Source organism: Cricetulus griseus, chromosome 2 (genome assembly GCF_003668045.3).
Source record: "Cricetulus griseus strain 17A/GY chromosome 2, alternate assembly CriGri-PICRH-1.0, whole genome shotgun sequence".
NCBI lineage: Eukaryota > Metazoa > Chordata > Mammalia > Rodentia > Cricetidae > Cricetulus > Cricetulus griseus.
The window spans coordinates 449,961,967-449,979,521 of NC_048595.1; the positions used below are offsets into that span (position 1 = coordinate 449,961,967).

The 17,555-nt window shown below is 39.1% G+C and overlaps 1 pseudogene; it reads right to left on the reverse strand.

Annotated features, from left to right (window-relative positions):
* Positions 1-6,094: 6,094 nt before the first annotated feature.
* Positions 6,095-15,888, reverse strand: LOC100752518 (annotated as a pseudogene).
* Between the last annotated feature and the right edge of the window lie 1,667 nt (positions 15,889-17,555).

Here is a 17,555-nt window from a genome sequence, read left to right on the forward strand (position 1 = left end):
GATCTAAAGCTTTAGTTGTTGCAATTTTTTCTTGCTGATAAAGTTACAGAAGTAGATTTCCCCACATGTTCAGTGAAAATGTCTATTACAGGCTCAGAAAATAATTCGGACACGTTCCCATGTTCATCAATTGGGAACTGCACTTATTCTGCCTCTGAAACTGTTGTAATATGTGAGGTGGCCGGTGCAGAAAGTTTGAGGTGAGGGTATTACAAATATAAACATATTCTCTTTATTGCCCTTCCTCTTTACTCCATTATCAAATCAACCTTTTTTCTGGTAAATTATTAATTTAAGTAACTAAAAATACATTTTTGTCTTTGTGCATATATATATATATATATATATATATATATATATATATATATAGTATGTGTATGTGTGTGTATGTGTGTATGTGTGTACATATGCTCCTATGTATGTGTAATAAATTGCTTTTGACAGAGAATAAGTAGAGTGGTCAGAGAAAAACTTTGGCTGTTAGTCCTCACATTATTTTTACACTTTTTAAAATTTGTTTTGGAATCACTCTTATTTACATATCAATTCCCCCATTCCCTCACCCTCCCATCCTCCCATGCTCCCCATTGACCCCCCCCAACCCACCTCCCCCCCACTCTCCAGCGATAGTGAAGCCCTCAATGGCGGACCATCAAAATTCATCACATCATTTGGGGGAGGACCTAGGCCCTCCTTGCTGTATCTGGTCTGCAATAGTTTCCCTCCATAGGGAATTGGCTCCCAAAGTCCATTTGTGCTCTAGGGATAAACACTGGCTCCACTGTTAGAGGCCCCATAGACTGCCCTGGCCTCCTAGTTGGCACCCACATTCAGAAGGCTTGGTTAAGCCCAATGCTGGTTCCCCAGCTTTGCAACTAGGGACTCTGTGTTCTCACTAGGTCAGGTCAACTGTTTCTGCAGGTTTCTCCAGAACCATCTTGGCTCCTTTGCTCATCCCTCCTCCCTCTCCACTACTGAATTCCAGGATTATGTCTCATTGTTTAGCTGTGGGGTGCCTGTTTCTGCTTCCATTAGCTACAAGATGAAGGCTCTAGGAATGGTAACCAAGGTAGTCATCAATCTCATTATAGGGAAAGGGCAGCAAAGGCAGCTTCTCCATCAATGCCTAGATTGTTTGGTGGGGTCATCCCTTTGGATCCCCTAATATTTTGCCTATGCCAGACCTCTCTACAACCTGTACTGTCTCCCTCTATCGAGGAATCTCCTTTCTTGCCCTCTTCTATTCCTCCCCTGTCTCCGTCCCCCTGTTCTCCTCCACCCTCCCCTTCTCCCCCTCTGCACTTTCCACCTCCTTCCTCCCCCGCCCCCAGTGCTCTCAGTTTGCTCAGAGTTTCTTTTCCCTCTCCCCTTCTTTGGGGGACTATGTATTCTTCTCTTGGGGTCCTCTTTGTTTCTTACATTCTCTGGCAGTGTGGATCATAGGCTGGTAATCCTTTTCTCTAGGTCTAAAATTCATATATGAATGAGTACATACCATGTTTGTCTTTTTTGTGACTGGGCTACCTCACTTAGGATGTTTTCTTCTAGTTCCATCCATTTGCCTGCTAATTTCAAGATTCCATTGTTTGCTTTGTTTTGTTTTCCCCACTAAGCAGTACTATATTGTGTAAATGTACCACATTTTTCTATCCATTCTTCTTGAGGGGCATGTAGGTTGCTTCCAGGTTCTGGCTATTTCAAACAATGCTGCTATGAACATAGTTGAACATATGTCCTTATTGTATAAATGTATATGCCCAAGAGAGAGAGTCTTCTTGCTTGAGACCGGATGTCTGTTTTATTTGATAGAAAGATATATATATATATATATATATATATATATATATATATATATATATTGCAAAGTTTAGGAGCACAAAATTTCAATTTTGATATGTTCTTTCTACAACAGCTCCTCAATGAACAAGGCATTTGCAAAAACCTGTTAAAAAGTTTTTGGTTCTCAAACTCCAAGTCCAATAAGTTAAGGGTCAACCTTACTTACAATGTTTCAATAATCAGAAAGTCTTTTGTTTAAAATGTATAAAACACAAACATTGTTTAAAAGACCAAAATTTTAATGATGTTTCAAATGGATCCTATGAATTAGGAGGAAACTTTCTATCATAGTTAGCTTCAGTTCACTTCGTAGTTAGCTTGACATATCTAGGAAGACAGAACCTCAACTGAAGAATTACTTCAATTGAACTTTCCACTGGGAATATCTGTGTTGTATTTTCTAGATTGGCAATTGAGGTAGGAGGCCCCAGACTACTGTGGGCAATGTGGCTGGTCGGTAGTCAATTATGGAGTTCTATGAGGAAGATAAACAAGCAATTCATGAAAAGCATTCCTCCAACATTTTTGCTTTACTTCTTGAGTCACATTTTTGCCTTGGCCTTCCTAGGAAACAGTGGACAACACCAAACTAAGAAAGATACTACATAGGTATGTAGAAAAACTGAAACAACAACAACTAAAACACCTTATAGAATTACCATGTTATCTGTTTAATGAATTTATTTCCAACTAAAGAAGAGTAGCACATTTGTATGTAGTCATATTGAAAAACTGAAGCCATTATTGACTAGCTTTAAATTTTTATGATCCAAATTTTCAACTTACTATATTCCTTTATTTTTTTTTGAAAAATCAAATTGACTGTTTCTATTTGGTGTGTTTCCAGACAGTTAAAAAAGAGAAAATATTCCATATCTTATATTATTCAGGTAGCAGTAAGTGGATATATTTGCTTCTGTCCAAGAATGCCAAAGTGGCAGGATGTATACACAACCCTGTCTTTTTTCCCTCTTAATAATGCAATTCTTTTATTTTTTTTAATTTTTTCATTTTGAGATGAAGTCTCACAGAATTGTCGAAGTTAACTTTAAGATCACAGTTCACTTTAGATTCCAGGTGGGCTTTGAAGTTGCCATTTTCCAATAGTCATAGAAAAAACTCACCCATTTTAAGTATTTTTAGCAGTCTTGCTGTCAGTGCTTTTTTTTTTTTTGCGACAGGGTTTCTTTGTGGCTTTGGAGGCTGTCCTGGAACTAGGGCTGTCCTGGAACTAGCTCTTGTAGACCAGGATGATCTTGAATTCACAGAGATCTGCCTGCATCCACCTCCCGAGTGCTGGGATTAAAGGCATGCGCCACCACTGCCTGGCCAATAATGTAATTCCTAACTTATGATAGTCATTTGTTGAAAAATGGAAATAGAATTTTTAAGTCAGGATTTATTCCATCTTCTTCATGAATGAGGAGAGATTCTTGAGGAGAAAATTATTCCTCTCTAGTAGATTCCCCAGGTCATAAACCTGTACTCCTGAACCCCTTATCTTGTAGGAAATTGTGGGTTTCACTGAATAGTGCATCAGGGGTTTATGAGCAGAGGTGCAGGTATATCCCAAGGAAGAACAAGAGGGCGGGACAATGACATAGGAAAAACATGTGTAAAAGGTGTAATCAGAAAACAATGAGAGTATACTGTGGGAGCTTAAGTGAAGTTAATCTTCAAATTGACAGTTAGAGGCTTTCTTTCCTACATATTCCTGATCCTACCCTCCCCCCCAAAAAAAAAACACCTCAAACTCAGACTATAAAGAGATAAATACAGATCCTTTGTACTGAACTTTGGGTTGTTACCTTGAAACTGAAAAATGACAACAACTTACAGCATTTCCCCTACCTAGACTGGAGTGACAGTAGGGCTGTATGTCCATGACAAAAAAGAAATAGACTATTGATTTCATTTTGTGAGCCCTCTAAACAAGAGGATTAGATCACCACAGAGACTATTTTGAAGATGGCTAGCCTGGAGATCCAACCTGTATTGTACTGGGACAGTGAGATGAGGGAAATGATGACTGTTGACAGAGAATGGAGAGGAGAAAAGGGATGTGTAATGTTGAGGGCAGCCTACTTAATGTGAATCTAAAGGTCTGCTCCCTGTTAAATGAAATATAAAAGCATTCACATTGGGGAAATTTTTTACTTCAAGGTACAACCAATTGCATCAGTTTCCTTTGCCTACTTCATACATATAATTTACTACAGAGGAGAAGATTAATTTCTGGGGTACACTTCAGAATGAATTCCATTTCTTGGCAGAAAATGAACACTAACCCAGAAAATACTAGAAACCTGATTTTGGTGTCTGTTTAGAGTTAACCCACAAAACTGGCATTGTATAATGTGTATTTTCAGCTGAAGGCTTCTTTATATCCACCTCCAGAGTTCTGCTCTCAGTTCTGTTTCTGTGTGAACCCTCTGTGTTAGGAAAATCTTCATACTGTGGGTCATCAGTCATTTTGATTACTGCCAAGCATACCCATTACCCTAGAGTGAGAAAAATAATACATCACTCATGACAAATTCAAATCCAAACTAGCCGAAAGAAATATAACAATAGCTCAATTAACCTGTGGATGCTTATGGCAGACATGTGCTTTTCTTAGGTGAGTTATATAAACTGTAGTACTTCAGGAAAAGGCTAATTTAAAACAGATCAATGTAAAGCAGCTTTTCAGAGAGGCATTGACTGTTTTCTTTTACTGCTGAATCGCCACAATATTTCCCCCATTAATTTTAAACACTGCTGTATCATATATTATATTCAGGAAAAGGATATGATTTCTTTAATTGTTTAATTAAAGACCCAAGGGGACGAATTCACTCTCCTGAAAATTAAGTGTTTATAGTGAGCTATTAACTCCATTATAGACATTGAATTTTGCCAAGTTCTTTGTTAGGATTTATATGCAATTGCAATATTTTTCATCACCAATTTATCCCGAGTTGAGGCAATTCTTGGAAACCTGACTTTTGTTAAAAAAAAGTCTTATGTGAAATTTACAGTAGAAAACTAAAATATGAATTCACATGCAAAAATATGTTCACAAACATCTCAGAGGGATATGCTACTTGATGACCATACTATTTTCTTCTCCAGGAAATGTGCTTAGAAATCTTGTTAAAAATCCCTTTTCCCTTACTTCATGATGAATGGGTTATTAGCTGAGTGCTCCACCATACATATCAACACAGAAAGATGATTTCAGTTCAGTTCTCATCCTTCTCAAAGGGAATATGCATACCAGAAATACAAAATGTGTTAGAAGTCTGTGTGTATGTGTCTATGTGCATATGTGTGTGTGTGTGTGTGTGTGTGTGTGTGTGTGTGTGTGTGTTTTCATCAGCATGATAAATACTCTTTAAAAATACATTGAACAAGAGTGATGTCTCAGTCACTAAGTCTGTAAGAGATGAGCATCCAATGCTATGCTGAGACAGGGGTAAGTGGACCCCTAGAGCTCATTGACTAGCCAGTCTAGTTGACCCAATCTCAAAAGTAAGGTGTAGAGTAATAGCAGAATATATCTAACATTAACTTCTGTCCTCTACATGCCTGTGCTTACACGGGCGTGTAGATCTGGATGCAAACATGTATGTATGTATGTGTGTATGTACATTTTTTTGAGAACTTGAACCTTAAATTTTTTTTATAATCAAAAGATTGATAGCATGCAGACCTTTTTTAAGGGTAGGAATGTCCAAAGGAGACAGGAAGAAGAAAAGAATTTTAACACCTCTGTGAATGTCTGAAGGGCTGTCATTGCCATCAAAGCCAAACCTCAGAGGAATGAACAGATCTTTTGGGGAACTACTCCTGCCCCCGCAGACCACCTGCTGTCAGCCTCAACCTCAGGCAGCTGACTGCAGTGGCTGCTAGCATATGAAGTCCTGTTCACATCCTCCTCTACATTTCTCTTTGTCAGGTGGGAACCTGAACATTTCTCTGAGAGCTGGGAATTAACCCGGCCCCAGGTTAAGTTTCTGGAAGTCTCATGGGAGCATACTCTGTCCAGGACCATCCAGGGGGAGGAAAGGAATCCCGCAGAACTCAGCAGTGTGTAATATACCTACACTATAAAATGTGACCAAACAGCATCTCTATTGAGGGCTACAGAGGTTTCCCTGAGAACAAGCCCTTAAGGATATGGGACAGTTTGTGCACCAACTGTATGCTCCTATAACTGGTAGGATCATGTTTTAAGGTCAAGGAAAACATAAAGCCGAGCACATGATGCAATCTAGTACTTTCCATTCTGGCACTTAGAAAAGGGAGGAGGGGACATGCCAGTGTCCTTCGCCACCAGAGACATCCCTCTACTATGATGAAACAGGACCTGAACCACAGGTATGAGAATGACTGGGATACGTCTGCAGCTATTCAGCCAGAGAATGACATTGACAGACTCCTCCTCAGTGGAGACGAAAATGCACCCATCTGGTATCTGAGATGACCAAAGGCCTCCACTGCCAAATGCTAATGAGTCCATATCTCTTTTGATTAAAAAAAATATATGATGTCTCCTCCACTTAAAGACATCAAATTCTGGACAGAATTATAAAACCAAGGGATCTCCAGTACTGTAAAAGCCATCACTTACTTTAAATGGCTCGGATGCTACTGCACCAAGTACCTGTCCACCTCTATCTTTAATCACTATCAGCACTGGTGTGTCTAAGCCTGTCATTGATCTATAAAGGGTCTTCAAACCTGTACCATGCTTCCCCATTCCATACACAAACATCCATGGGTAGCCAATGGTTCTTAGTGGGAAGATGCTTAGTAAGCTTTTCAATCTGATCAGGCAGTAAGAGTCCAGTGGGGTCACTTAGATTTGGTCAGAAATCTTTCGCTGGCAACCTACTTTGAGTTGATGTCTTTCCTTGTAGTGATCTCCCATTCCCTGGCTGAGGTGTCACCAGTGGGATATTCATTTGTTTCCGACTTGTCCATCTTTTTTTGTTTGTTTGTTTTTGTTTTTTGAGACAGGGTTTCTCTGTGACTTTGGAGACTGTCCTAAAACTCACTCTGTAGACCAGGCTAGTCTCAAAATCACAGAGATCCACCTTCCTCTGCCTCCCAAGTACTGGGATTAAAGGCGTGTGCCACCAATGCCCTGCCTTGTCTGTCCTTTTGACTATTATAAATTCAGGTTCTCTGGAATATTCACCACTGTCTTCTGTATGTATCTCTGGGCTCCACCGAAGGAAGAAGGCATACAAGTCCTCTCTTCTTTCTTGGGAAATTGCAAACCGGTATTGATGCATCTTATCCCTCTATGCAGATTTTTGCACCATAGCACTGGCTTGAGATACAAGCATTTTCCTCATTGGTTTTCCAACGAGGAGACATAGGAATTTGTGTAACCGATGCCTTCTCTTATCCTTTAAAAGCGAAGAACCGTCTACATGTCCATCTGCAGGGGTGCTTTTATGCTTACGTTCCTTCTGTGACACCTGCTGTATATTGTCACTTTGCTGCTTAGCTTGCTGCATAGTATGAGTTTTCCAGACTTTGTGCAGCTCCTCTGCTCCGGACTCTGAGTCCCCTTTTGGCTCTTGCCCTTGTTCATCCTTCCCCACAGTCTGCTTTTCTTTCAGTCCCATTGTTTCTCCAGAAGCTACACTTCCGTCTCCTCCTCCTTCTTGTAGAGAATTTTTGAGACATAAAGAATCCTGATCATGACCTTTCATGTCCATACTTTGTTCTTTAGGGCCTGAGACTTCTTCCACTTTTTCTGTAGCCTTAGCTCTTTCTTTCGCAGCTAGTTCAAGACTACTTGAAGCAGTTTCATGAGACAAAGCCCCTTGTTCTGAAGAATGTCCAGGATTGGAGATAATGTGGTCAGAAATGATAGCAGACTGTGACTTGGCAGTCAGTGTTTCTACTTTGATCTGACTGACAGTTTGCACAGACTCTGATGACTTATTTTGTTGCAGTTCTGAGGAGAGGAGCTCCTCCTGGATAGGAGAGAGTTCTGACTCGGTGAAGTCATCCTTCCAGAGAGACTTTTCTGTGTTCCTGGGATCAAAGCTGGCACTATCATTACCTGGGTCTGGAGTTCTCAAGTCGACTTCCTCAGCACCGATTCTGGTCATCTTGGAATGGCAGATATCCCTTCCCGACAACTGATCAATTTCTATTGGTAAGGATCCCTGTATTTTGCTATCCAAAAGTGTCTTTGCACATGGCAGCTGACATCACCTCTTCTATTGGGCACATGATGCCATACTCCTCACAGTCATTATCTTGAACCAAGAGGTCCATTTTATGTTGTCCAAACATTTTATTGTTTAGCGTCATGAGCAGCACATCACTGACAGTGTCCTTGCCATGAGTGATATATTGGCAATTAATTTTGAGAAATTTCTCAGTAAATGCTTCTTCTTCCTCAGAGGTTGAAGACATAACTTTTGCAGGCCGAATACTGTTAACAGTAGATGAGGGAAGTGCTTCTTTTGGATGTACAACATCAGGAGTAGTGGTTTTATCAAATTCAGCCTCAGGTGATGTTTGCAACAGAGGACTGACTGGGCTCAGAGACAGCCGACTCTCAACGATGGAAACGTACTCAGTCAGGGTCAGGGACATATAAAAACTGCCCAGTCAGGACTGCTTGGGAGAATAACTTATTTAACTGAACAAGTTCGTTGGGTGTTTTATCAAATTTCAAGGCTATGCTGTTCAAAGAATCCCTTGATTCAACAGTATACTCCATCGTTCCTTAGGCTTCTGAAAAGATACCCTTCTCCCATCTTGCTTGCCTAGGGTCATCTTTTGGCCAGTGTCAATGGTGTAGAATCTCTTCATCTCAAGTCGTCCTGGGAGGATGGCTTCTGGGTGTTGGCTGAATTGTTCTGCTCCTCTTTGATAATGTGAGTTTTGGGTGCAGGGCCCTGCTGGCTTGCAGTGCTTGCTTTCCTGCACCACCCAGAGGAGTGAATGCTGGAGCAGTGATATCCATGGATTGGGACTTTGTCTTCAACCTGTCATGAATATGATGTGGTTTTGTGGCAGAATGCTGGGTATAAAACCTTTTGATGCCTTGTGTACTTCACATTAAAAGATGGTAATGATTGTCCAGGAACTTTCATTATAGATTAGATACAGACATGGCCGCAAATGTGATGGCATCTTCTCCAGGTGTCAGAATACAGAATCAGTACAGCCTCCTGATGGGACCACTGCAGATTTCGGCTCTGTCCTTGGAACAGGCACAAACCACTTATTTACTCAGGGTTTTAGAGGACTTCTGGGTCTCCGGGAGGTTGCTGTGGCGAGCAGTATGAGCCCTGTAGTGGCAAGTGCACCCCTTTCAGCAGGGCCGGGTGGCACTGGCACTAGCACTGCCATGTATGTACATTTATGTATATGTATGGGTATATATACACACACAGACATGCAGTCACACATACTTCACAAACCCAAATAAAAACCAATAATGATTGTGAACTTGCTAAAACACCATGGCAACCTTTGTATTTTATTACTTTTCTATTATCTGGGAAAAGGTCCAGAGACCATCATTTTGCAATCTTCATTGCTGTTTAGCTTTCTACTTTAATAACAATATTATCTTACCACATGTCATCATTTCCCACTATGAATGATGTTTTACTTTGGTTATCCTTAATGAAAACTGCTCTCTAATAGCATTTTAAGGGAGAGACGGGCCCATTGGCTTCATAAAGTAGATTGTTTCCCTGAAAAGGGTATACATATTTATGACCTAAGAACTATAACCATAGAACTTTTTGTGCTGAATTTTATCGTTTTCTGTTTCTTTTATATTCCTTTCTCTCTGTGTTGGCTGAGTTTACTCTTTTGTCCCCACTCATTATCAAAAGTGAATTCACCATGCATTTAAGCAGTTTTCTTCAGTTTCAAACCCAAGATGCTTTAAATAATTATTTTCGAACCTAAGTGTTCATGATTCCCTTTAACACAGTGTTTCTCAACCTGTGCATCACCACTCCACAGTTGTCACATAGTACACATCCTGTATATGAGATATGTATATTAGGATTCATACCAAGGATATAATTTTGTGGTTGAGGGTCACCACAATATGAGGAAGTGTATTTATTAAAGGGGTACGTTAAGAAGGTTGAGAACCCCGGCTTTAATGTAATGGAAGTGGTTGTGAGCTTATGCATGTTGATTATAGCAATAGTCACCATTGATCTCAAGCCTTTGGTGGATGGCAAAATAAAGACACTAAAAGTAGAAGGTGACACAGCATCCACTTGCAGTGCTTGTGCTCCAGATTAACACACAAACCCTGCCTTAAGCTACCCAGTAAGGTATCAGACTTCTTACTATTGTTCAGAATGGTCAGAAACATGAGGTAATCATGGCTTATTTCACAGTGGTAGGACTGGCATGTAGAATGTAATTAGCAAATAGTGGAAGAGTTAATTTAAAAAAAAAAACAAAAAAAAACCCAAAAAAAACCTATACGGCCTGAAACTTCTATAATCACTATAAACCATAGGAGTTTTTCCTCAGACCCAGCTTCCCCTTGATAGAAATTATACAGAGATGGGACTACAGAAAAAGTCTGTACTCCCGCTCTGATGGGACTCCCAGAAGGAACTTCCTGTTAACCCAAAAAGCCCTTAAGAATCAGTGTCTTTCCTTATTGGATGTTTGCTTACTGTTAGAACCACCCTCTCTGTTTTGATCTGACCCACAATGATTCTTGTCATTCATTGTTTTAAATAATGTGAATAAAGTTATTTGTACAGTTCTCAAAGAGATATAATCACATGTTCCTGTGTATGAGACGGTTTCTGTATAATGACTGACAGTTACTTCTGTCCTCACAAAATGTTAGGTTAGGACTTCTACCTCATGAATAATGACAGTTGTGTGTAGCAGGCACATTTTTTTTGCATTTAGATACATGCTGTTTTATTAAAAATGAGTCAATATCCTTAATATAAGTAGACAAAATTTCATTATCAGTGTCTCAGGAGGTGGAATTCAGTTGTCTATTACATAAACTTTCTGTATTCAAAATCAAGAAATTCAAATTTCAGATCTGACTTGTTCATTACTCAACTATCTGGGAGACAAATGAATCTTCTGATTGGAGGTATTCTTTTGGCCCAAGGCATGTACCCCAAGGCCAGCTATGGTTAAGTATATATTACAGAAAATTAAATGTAAAACTTTGAGCAAATGAGACTCTACATTTAGCTGAATGTGGTGACACTGGCCTCTAATCTCAACACTTGGGTGAAGGTTGAAGTTATTATCTGTTTCCTGAACTGAATTCAGACTGATAGACGTCTCTTCTATGAAATTAATCTTTCTCCCGTGTGTCCCCCACCCCCACTAATCTCTTTCTTCTCTTGCCTTCAACAACTTCTCATGGCTCTAATGTTAGTTGCCTCAGTAAATAATGCACTAGATACACTGATTAACAAATAACAACTTACTAGTCGGTACTCACTATTTCCTTTTCATCGACACATATTTTCACAAGCCAGCTAAATATTGCCACATCTAGATGCTGCAATCCATTTACTTACTACAATAGAATGCATGAGACTGTATATTTTATCATTGAAAGAGGCTTTTAGATCACAGTTCTGCAGACAGAGGGGTTTAAGATAAGGGACATACATTTGGTTGAGGGTCTCATTCTCAGTCATAACATGGCAGGCAGCAGCACCCTAACAAGGTGCTGTGAGTTCAAGAGCATGAGGTGAACAGGCAAAGGAAGGGTGGAGGAGAGTCACCAAGATCAGAAACTTGTTAATAATTTATCTTTTGATAGAAATTTCACCGTCTTAGAATTTGCAGTTCCTGAGTATTGAGTCTCTTTAGCCCTACCCTAACTTGCTCAATAAAATTGCAACATGAGGGTTGCTAGGGGCTCAGAATGTTCTAACTACAGCAGCATGCCATTGTTTTATGTAATTTTTTTTTTTTGGTAAGACATGAAGCTATTTTGGTGACCTGTATCTTCATCATTTAGATAGTAGTTAGTCTATTCTTTGGATTTGCTTCATCTATTTACATTTTAATTACTAATTAATATTGCTCTGCTCATTCCCTGTCAGCACCATCCCTCCCTGTAAATCACATCCCCTTGTTCATATTGTTTGCTTTTGCTTTGTGGTCCACTGACTTTAACCAGGACATTTTGTGTGTTCCTGGGTTTGGAGCTTGGTGATCTTACCAGTGAGTATAGACCAGAAAACAATGATTTCCTCTGTCCATGAATCCTTCTAAAACCAAAATTCATCAGGGAGGATATGAACCCTTATCCCATTCATGTCTTCACTGTTGTCCGGCTTTGCTAGATGTAGATTTCATTAAGGGAACTGAAGCTGCTCTGAGGGTGGCATTGAAATGATTGTACCATAACCTGTATGTAACACTTCATAGCTTTTTTGCCTACATTTCTGAACCTTCTTCTGTGATGCTTCATGAGCTCTAGAGATTGGGATACAATTGTCCTGTTCATGGTTGAGCAGACAGGCATACTTTATTCTCAGTGCTCTCAGTAGCTCTGAGTCTCTGAGGTCACCACCTCTTTAACTGCAGAGAGAAGCCTCTAGGAGAAAGAGTCAGCTTGTCTTTTGTAGGTTGGTATAAACATCAATATTTAAATGGCTATTTGATGTCATGTCAGTTTACCTGAAGAACTAATAACTTCTTTCCTTGAGCCTAAGGTATCTACAAGCACGTTTTTGGGGGGTTGTTTTGCTTGCTGTAGTTGGTTGTTTTTAGGTTTTACAATACCTGGAATGAATTTCTCCCTATGTGGTAAGTCTCAAATCCATGAAAAGAGCAGTAATTACCTACCCTTCCAATCATACCATTAATACTCTTATTGCACCAGGATGCATATCCTTCCTGGAAGGCTGGCATTGTAGTTCATAGGATTCACACCTAGGTAAGAATACTAATGTGATTTTAGCTATAGGAGCTGGGCTTCATAGCACCTTTGGCACTGCTAAGGCTAGCCGGCAGGAAAGGGGTTTTCAGCTGCATTTCTCTATACTTTGCAAAAAGGTATGTAGTTTATTTAACACTAGGTTTTGTAATTTAATTCTGGGAGACAACAAAAAGACAGGCACTCTGGGTCATCCTTAATGAATAGCAGGCACATCTTACGAATTAGTATCTCATAGCTGTTACTGGGCTTAGTAAACAGTGGCTTCTAAGAGCAACTTTATCTAGCCATACAGAACACATTTCTTTCATGTTTGATTGGCTTTCATGTCAGTTGATTTACATATAACTTATACAAACACCTTGAGTTTTGGTGCCCTACTCTTCCTTCATTGACTCCCTCATCTCTGCTTAGAGTGTGTGGTGATGTGAATGAGAAGTCTGCTGTGGTATCAAGCATTTGAATAATTTGGTCTTCATTTGGTGAGGCTCTTTGGGTAGGTTTAGGAGTTGTGGTTTTCTGGAGGAGGTACATCACTAGAAGCCATCTTTGAGGTTTAGAAACCTCATGCCAGTCCCGGTTCACTCTGTCTGATTCTTGATAGCATGGAGAGGTGAGACCTCAGCTAACTGCTCTAGCCCACGCCTCCATCTATGACCATAGACTCTTATCCTTCTGGAAGCATAACCTTCAATAGACTTTTTCTTCTATATGTTTACACGGTCATGGTGTTTTACTACAGCAAGAGAAAAGGAGCTAATATGGAGTGAGAATGCTGAACTGAAAGTTTGAAGTATGTTTTCCAATTTCTTTTTCCCTTCTCTTGCCACACAAGATAACCAGACTTTCCTGACGAACAAAATGGGAAAATACTTCTGAAGGAGGAAAAATTCCAGAATGTAACCTCTTTTACTTGGCTACCCTAAATTTATCATGGGACTACATTGAAACTAATACTGACTAGGGAAATGATACTTGGCCTAAACTAAGCCAATAGATAATTAAAGATAGGAATAATATAAGAAAGAAGTACTTGATTCACTTTACAAAGTAATTATTAAAAGGGCAAATATTTCCAATCTAGCTTCTTAATTCAGTCTCCTTTATGCTGTTTATATAATACAAATATGAACATACCATTCCCATTTTTCCTTTATTTTTTTAGCTTTTTCAGTAATTTTTAAAGATGTTATTAAATTAAATAATATAATTTACCCCTCTATTCTTCCCAACTCCTCCTACACATACCACATAATTCTCAAACTTCTGACCTCTTTTTAAAATTATTATTATTATTATTATTATTATTGCATATATATGTGATAAAAATATAAATAAACTTGCCGAGTCTCGAGGTATAATGGCCCTAGAAAAGAACAACATGAAACAAACAACTTCCGATAGAAAGAGAGTTAATCTTCCCCAGGGAGGAAACTCCAACTGGTGACAAAAAATGCAAGTGGTCTGCCTTGAAATCATATTAATCAAAGCATGTTAATCAAGGCAGAGGTTTTCATTTTTTTTCTATACAAGGTCTTACAGTAGCCCTGGATGACATAGAGCTCAGTATGTTTAGGCCAGACTGGCTTCAAATGCATAGAAATCCAACTGCTTCTGCTTCCTGAGTGCTGGGATTAAAGGCCTGCTTGACAATGTCTCACATTCCCTTTCTTAAATCCCATAGATACCTGTTACTTTAATATGTCCTGATATCTTAACAAAGTTAACTTTCCCTTTACTTTAAAATATAACAAAATTACATTTAAGATGAAGGAAGAATGGCATACTTACTTTCATTCTCAGCAGAGCCAGTATGGTCAAAAGAGTGAGTTCTATGCCACTAAGGACTACACAGTGTCAACCTGCCTGAAAATAAATACATAAATTAAATAATAAATCATAAATACTTCCTATATTAATGAATATAATAACTATGCTTTTTCTTTTTTTAGATATCACTACACATGCCAGAGAAATTGCTATGTTCAAAAAGCCACAGGCAGTCTGATTCTTTTTGGAAGAAGAAATTGAATTTGAAAGGGAAGCATTTTGATGAATGTCACAGAGGTCAGAGCAGTGTCATAGGCTCCTAACCATTATCTTCCGAACAACAACTCTTTCTATGCAGGAGCAGCTGAAAATAGATGATTCCTATCACTTCATGTACTTGTTTACATTTTACATGAAGAAATAACTTCACAGAAGCATTTGGTTTGAAAACCTTATAACCTGATCTGAAGTAATATTTATTTACACAGAATATGCTAGGGGAGATGGACACCGAGCCCTAGTTAGAAAATGTTAACAAATAGAACTTTGTAGTTGTTGTTATTGTTTTATTAAAAACAAATGAGAAAATGCAAGGGTTAATTTATACAGAATCAGAATGCTAGTTCTATACCAAAGACCTTGATTATATGTGTGACCCTTTGTACTGAATGTTTTTCTTGAACTCCATATAACTATCATCCTGACCTGTAAGTAGTTGCTTAAGTCATTGTGAACTACATGGGCTTGTAAATTTTGCTCTTGCTACCATTATGTTTTGAAGCATAGCTGGCAGTTTTCTGGTTAATTGAATAAGTGCTTCGATATTACATGCAGGTCAGATAAAAATCACGGTTTGCCTTAGAACATTTCCTGATAATGTATGTCTGCAGTTACTTATTCTGTGTGTAGGTATGTAATCAATACTTCTTTTTTTTTTCTGGAACTGATATTTTCCCCCTTACTTTCTTAAGTGAGGTGAAATGAACAACCTTCTCTCAAATGAGGTAATAGCTGTGATTTCCAATATCTGCATCTTGGGTATTCCCAGACCAGAAGGCACATGAAAACTCTTACAGCTTTGATAATAACAAGCTAAGTTTCCAAACAGATGGCAATATCTCATTTGTACAATTATTATTCTCTTAAGGGAACAAATATCATAGACAATAAATAAGAAAACAGAAAAAGTACTTGGCTCTACCCTATGTCTTTGGGCCATCCAGCTTCTGGATCCAGACCACCCTGAAAATGTCCTGCCAAGGCTACTGCATGACCTGGCCCACAAAATCAACTAAGTAAGGCTCATAGGCGCCCATAGAGACTGAAGAGGCGATCACAGAACCTGTATGGGCCATTTCGAGGTCCCCTGCATACACGCTATGGTTGTTAGCTTCACATTTTTGTGGGACTCCTAACAGTGGGAATGGGGGTGTGTCTGACTCCTTCATCTTCTTTTGGCTCCTTTTTGACCTGCCAGGTTGCCTCGACCAGCCTTGATGTCAGGGTTGTGTTTGTTGTTTTCTATGCATGCTCCATTTGTATTCCTGGAAGCCCTGCTCTTTTACTGAAATGAACAGAAGAGGAGTGGATCCAGAGGAGAGCAGAAGTATGTGGGAAACGGGAGCAGTGGGGAGAGGGGAACCGAGGTCACAAAGTCGTGTATGAGAGAGGAATATATAAAAAGAAAATGGGCACATCATATTATATTACTTTTCCAATAAAACTTTAGATCATGCTCATGAACCAGACCTACTAGTACACACCTTTAATCCCAGCACTCCGGAGGCAGAGGAAGGTAGATCTCTGTGAGTTTGAGGCCATCTGGTCTACATCATGAGTTCTAGGGCAGCCAGGGATAGGTAGTGAGACCCTGTCTTGAAAAAAAATCAAAAAATTAAATTAATAAATAACCTTGTTCAAAATATTTCAGTTCAAATTGTTTGACAAATGCCATTTTAGAGAATAAAAGTGAGTCATTCTTATGTCATGTGTTAAAGTGACTTGTAGTTGGTATATAATTACAGCCATGACACATTTTCAATCTATTGTGGTTGTTAAAACTTTTTCTTTTTAACGCCTTTACTAATAACATATATTATCTTGCGAATGCAAAGGGGCTTATGTGTCCTAGTGAGGGTTACTATTGCAACGATGAAACGCGTTGACTATAGGTAAGTTGGGGAAAAGGATTTTTTTTTTGGCTTACACTACCACACTGTAGTCCATCATGGAAGGAAGTCAGGGCAGGAACCAAACAGGGCTGGAACCTAGAGGCAGGACCTGGTAGGGAGGCCATGGAGGAGTGCTAGTTAATGACTTGTTCCTGATGGCTTGCTCAGCCTGCTTTTTTTTGTAGAACTCAGAACTACCAGCCCAGGGATGACACAATCCACAATTGACTGTTTCCCCTACCCCCATCAATAACTAATTAAGAAAATAACACATAGACGGAACTTAATGGAGACATTTTCTCAATTAAGGTTCCCTACTTTTAGTTGACTATAGCTTGTGTCAAGGTGACATAAAACTTGCCCGCATATTATGGAAATCTCATTCATGTGGAAATATTCCTTGACTTTATTTACCCCTTTATTACCTCTTATAATCTTCCTTCTGGTCCCTGGTTTCCCCTTCCACTCCCACATACCTAATAGGCCCATTTTAGATACGTATCCTTATCTGTTTTGCCTAAACTCTACATATGACAGAATACACATGATATTTGTTTTACAGCAAAGACTAATTTTCTTTTAGAGATACAGCTCAGGCTATTTCGTCTCAGCTAGAAAAAACAATAAAAAGAGTGCAGTGGTCCCTTCTATATACTGTAAACACTCAATGCTGTGTATCATGATCCTAGGTGATGCCTGTAATACCAATAGGAGCAAACCCTGCACCTAGAAATTATCTTCAAATTAAGTAAAGAAGGAGATTAATCACAATAAATATAAAGTAGCAAGTATGCTATGAGTTATTTACTGCTAGAAGCTTGTAAAATTTATAAATTGTTTGTTTCTAGTAG